This window comes from Cynara cardunculus, assembly GCF_001531365.2.
Source record: "Cynara cardunculus var. scolymus isolate 2C chromosome LG 12, CcrdV1, whole genome shotgun sequence".
In the NCBI taxonomy this organism is placed as follows: domain Eukaryota; kingdom Viridiplantae; phylum Streptophyta; class Magnoliopsida; order Asterales; family Asteraceae; genus Cynara; species Cynara cardunculus.
In genome coordinates, this window is record NC_037539.1 from 2,574,240 (window position 1) to 2,580,414 (window position 6,175).

Genomic DNA, 6,175 nt, shown 5'->3' on the forward strand with positions numbered 1-6,175 from the left:
CATTATTAACCTGGTTTTTTTTTTTTTTTAATTTTATATACTTAAGTTTAACCTTCAACTCTTGATTTGCTCTTCCATTTCCTTCTTTTAATTCTTAATGAAATTTGGTTTTCAAAGTTTCTATAATAAACAAAATAAAATCCTAAAAATTACTTTCGTGAGTAACGAAGAAGGTGCGAGTTTAAGAAGACTTGAAAGATTTTAAAAGATATATAGAAATTATATTTTAAAAAAAATATGATTTGTTATTGTAACAACTCGTCTCACATGGATAGAAGATGAAAAGTGTTAACTTCTTGTAAGTATTAAGCAGTGAGCTACCAATAACTTTCACCATGGTTTTAAGTTAGACTCAAAGTTATTGAGTCAGTTCGTTGCTTTGGATTTTGGGGGTGTTCGAATGGTATCATATTCGATCCTTATACGCCATCGGAATCCGAGCTCATGCATGTTGAAGAATATGAAAACCCATCAGATAGGTTTGTGTGTGTATGCACACACACTATGAAAAGCCATCACAGAGGTATATTTATTACATGCAAGTTATTATATATATTTCTTCAATCTTAATAAAATCTTTATTTTGTCTATTTTGTAATTCAATGATTTATTACCACCTTAATTCTCATTTCTATGCATTTTTCGCATGAATTATCCAAAAATGGTAAAAGAATAACTGGGTATTTATACAAATACTGTAATATGTCACTGTTACTCACAAAACTGATAAAAAAATCTGCAGTTTTAGTTTTCCTTATTTATTTATTATCATTCATCTTTCACGCTTTCAAATGTCATAAGATGATTTTTTTTATTAAAGTAATTCAATATGATATATGTTATTATGTATATATCTTCATAGTTAAGGCAAGTGGTTTTTATTCAATTTGGATCAGAGCATCCCGTGATCCATTTCAAACATTTGACCTTCTGAAAGTTTATATTTAGATACGTTTTGGACACGATATAATTTATACATGGTTTAATAATATAATTTTTTTATAAAGATAATAATTAAGTATTATGTTAGATTTCATTGATTATCTTTATTATATTTTAGATCTTTTATATTTAAAATGAGATTTGTATCTTGTATTTGATTATGTTTATCTGCAGTTAGTTACACGAATTCAAACATGGAACTTTAATAAGTTGTACTTGCATACAATTTAATTATAATCTTGAATTTTAAGTAATGTGCATCAATAAACAGTACTTCATGCATAGAAAATGATTTTTAAGAGTTTTGTCAAATGTCTTATAATATAGTATAGATAGATAATCTGTTGGAGATGTTTTTATGTTTTGAAAAAATATTTAAAAAATCGAGTGAATAAGCCTCCAAATTATTTATACTATATTATAAAGCATTTTACAAAAACTCTTAAAAAACATTTTTTATGCATTAAGTACTGTTTATTAATGTATATTACTTAAAATTCAAGACTACAAGTAAATTATGCGTAAATACAACTTATTAAAGGTTCATGTTTGAATTCGTGTAACTAACTGCAGATAAACATAATCTTAGAGGATAAATATATCATTTTAATTATAAAATATCTAAAATATAATTAGAATAATTATTGAGTTCTAACAGAATACTTAATTATTGTTTTAAAAATTATTTTATTAAGTCAACAATAAATTAATTCGTTTTTAAACTTCAATTAAATTATAATAAAAAATCAAATTAACTATTTTAGATAGTTAATTTGATACTAATATTGCTTATTTTTTTCAAAATTTTATAATATCTTCAAATTTATAGTTCATTCAAAAATAAAAACTTTTTCTTTTTCTCAAAACCACATAAAATCGCATTATAACATCGATAGACCCAAAATATAAAACTAAACATTAAAATCGAGATGTATCTCGCTACATTGTGTGAGTATCATTCTAGTTCAAAAATAACGAAAATAAAATTATAAGATTAACAGTATGATGTTTACCTTTTTCTTCCATCAAATTTTGTACAGATGTACAAATACAGTGACTTTTTTTTCTTTTGAGTCAACGGTATAAACAAAATTAATGGTCGTTTTTACCTTTAAGTATGAAGTAAACACTACTCGTAATTTCTTGTCCTCTTGCAATTTCATCACGTAAACTATTGATTTTCCAAACCCTTTTGATTTTCTTTTCTTTTGGACGGAGGAATTTGTCAGTGTTTGACTAATATTTTTCGCTATCAAAGAGCATCGTATTCACTTTAGCATTTCATCAAGTAACGAGCATACGATTTAATTCAACAAGGTATGGTAACAAAATCAAGAAATCCAAACAAATATGGTTCTTTTCTCGACATAATATTCAACGAGCTGTAACCCCTCTTCCAACCGATATATAATCAATCTGCCTTTAAAACAAATCTATAATCTCATCAGGTATCTTGTTCATGCTTCCATGAAATTTGAAACTCTCTAAGGATGCCAACGCCAATATTACGTCTATAACCTATTCAGCTATGCAACCGATGACCAAAAGATTAGAGTAACCGGATTTGGATTACCCTCTTCGGTGATCGGTGTAACCCTCTATGGACTATCGGAAGAAGCCACTAACGACAAATAAATATTCACGTATGGTCATACAAATAAGTCTATCAAACTATGAAATCCGTGACCGAGTTTATAAATTGTTTATTTATATATCACAACATATGACGAAGAAATGTGTGAGAGAGTTCCATACCCTCACGATACGTTTTAAATGTAGACCCCACAACTCATCTTTTATTCCACAAACTTAACGAAATTGTTTTTTTCTAAAAAGAAGTCCAAAAGCAGAAGAAAAAACTAAATATGTGACAAAATTAACCTTCCCAACGTCATTATTTAAGAAAATAATTCTCCATTTCTATTCCGCCTAGGACTCATTATAAATAATCATTCTTTATAAATAATTAAAAGAATTATTTGTTTACCTTTTAATAGTTTCATTAAAAGGGAGTCTTTAAGTCGTTAATAATTGAATATTGTTTGGTAAGAAAAGTCTGTCTTTTAATGATTTTGTATCGTGGGTCTCCTTAACCATTAAGCGCCTTAATTTCATTATAAACAATTACGAAACAATTATATTTCATTTTGCAATATATCATAAGAGTCTCATAATCATTTTAACCACTTAATCATTCTGCATCAAATCATTAATCAACTGCCAAACAACCTCTTAGTTATATACAATGACAGAGTCAGAAATTTTTTGGAATGATATTACAAAATAAATACCATACAACCTAAAGCTTCATTTCACAAATTTTCATATAAACCTTTAGAGTTTTAATTTTATGGTTTCATCAGAAAGTGTTGGTTGCACATTTGAAGAACTTAAAAGAATTTACACTTAACCCCATCATTTTAGTGGTTTAACAAACAACCACCCTTTTAAAGGGTAGTTATGCCTTTGATTATACGAATATAAGTATTTTGTTTGAAATAAATATTTATTGCCTTCTATAAAAACAAATTAAATTTGGTATAAATTTCCTTACATTTATTTTGGAAAAAAAAATATTGGTTCGAGTTACATTTTATCTATGTAACATGTCATAGATTCAAGTAACAAGTGATCAAATAACCTTTAAATCAACTTAGAACTGTTGTGAAAATTATTGTTAGTTTAAAAGTTAATATTTCTATACATGCGGGACGAGTTGTTTGTTCTAACTAAGTTGTTAAAAAATATAGAGATTTTGAAGATCTTTATATAAATTTGAGATCCAACAGAGTCTTGTAAATGTTGAAAGCTTTAAAATATGTCGTATATTTTAATAGTATAATCAATGTTCAAGTATTTAAAATCGACAAACTAATGAAGTTGAACACAATTCATCATACAAATTTTGACTTTGACTTTTCTTTTTTACTTCAAAGGTTAAAACATTTTGTGAAACACGATGCAATCACAGAACAACACTTACAAGTAATTCCTTTGTCTAAAATGTCACCAATTCCTCCAAATGGAAGACATGGGTACCAACACATTAAGCAACCAATAGTTCCCGAAAGGGTACATATCATTAATAAAATTGTCTCGTTAATTAACAGGTTCTGGTTTACTTATACAATTACTTGTAGACTCAAAGTTGGAGACATCAGACCTACTGTAGCAAAGCCGAGTGGACCATTGGTTGGAAAAGACATGGTTGAGCAAAAATGCCATTGGTGGACTGTGACAACGTTGGCGCGGATGGTGGTTGGCCGTCTGGTAGGGGTGATTGCTCACTTGGCTTGGAGGAAGAGTACGTGCACAACAAGAAACATGGGTTTTAGCAATGACTTTTGTCGTCGCTAGAAATAAATTTGTCGTCCCATACGGTTTATAGAGACGACATGTCGTCGCAATAGCTTATTGATAAAACATATCATCGTTAAAGATGCGTCAATGAAACTCACTTTTCTAGTAGTGATGATTTGGAAATTCATGGGGTTGATATTTTGGATCAGTGATAATCAGCTGTTTATAAGCACCATATTGGTGATAGGTGTTAATTGGGTCTAAATCATGTCTCGCTATCAATACACGCATTAAGTAATAAATTGTTGATTGTGATATTTTTAGATCGAAGTTGGGAAATTATATTTTAAGATGGAATTTTCATCATCTGTTTATTGATATATTATGTATAATTTATTACTAATATTTATTAGGATCCAAAGCCTTTGAACACGTCTAATTGACTTTACTAATCTTTTGCTTTAATAACTTTTTATTTTATGAGTGTATAAAAGTACTTATTTTTTAATACAGTTATGACAATTATTTATTTACGTTGTGTAAGACTTTTATATATAAATTTCAACACTAAAAAGTTACTTTAATTAATCAACTTGTTAGATATCGAATAATATCTGTCCGTTAATTTGTCATAACAAAATTATGTATTTGCCGCAATGATGTAATGACATGTTATACGCTACGGATAAGCATTGATGTTATAACATGGCTCGAAATGTTATGGGTCAAAGTAGGCTTGCTATACATTGATGATTTTGTATTTAGATTTTTAGAAAATGATATCACCAACAATATGAGAAAAAACGAGCATGGCATACAAATTTGTGTATAGACGAAGTGTAAAAAACGTGTTTTATTGTTATCAAAATTAACGCCTCATTTCTTCAAGAATAATTGGTAGGGTCATGAATAAAGAGATTATATGATTGTCTGGATGTGGATATTGGGACCGAATATGTAAAGTTGTATTTCTTGTTATATGAAATACATGATTCTATGCAAAGGTGGAGTTTGGGGAGTTACAGAATAAGATATCTCCACCACATATATTATACATAGACTCCATCAACGATGAAACATGATCATGATAATTAAGGAGCCGAAAAATACCACTATATAAATCCAGGGGGTTGAAAATTATATTATAATAACGTTAGATTTGTATTGTTCTTGCACTATACGTAACAATGTAAATTTAAATTATTTTAATTTTTGATATAATTATTTTTCTTTATAAAACGTTTGCAAATTAAAAAATAATATGGAAATATTATATATAAATATAATTTTTATAAATATAAGAACACTTGGAGCCCATCATTTATGTGTTTGGGCCGGGTTCAATCTATTTGTTCATACGTTAACGAATTTGAAAAAATCTTTTACATTTTAAGAAAGCATAACAAATACGACTTATATGAACAAATTAAATATTTTCTACTATATTCGTTACAAGTTGAAGAAGAAATCAAGACATTGGTTTAACTATAACAAGCAAGCAAGGAGTTCAGCAAAAAAAATGAATGTATATATATATATATATATATAGAGAGAGAGAGAGAGAGAGAGAGAGGGGTTCATAGGAGAACAATAGCTAAATGAGATAATAAGAAAACGGTCGAATCACATGTGATTTTACACTAAAATCGCGTATAAAATCACATGTGATTCACGCGACTCAGGTCGTGGGCCACCTTGCCCACACGTTTTTGTTGTCAATGTAAAATCACATGTGATTTTGTACGTGATTTAACCGTTTCCGTATTCTTTTATTTAGTTACTGTTCTCGTTTGAACCCCCTATCTCTATATCATATACATACATACATACATATATATATATATACACATACATATATATATATACATACATATATACATATATATATATATATACACATACATATATATATATACATACATATATATATATA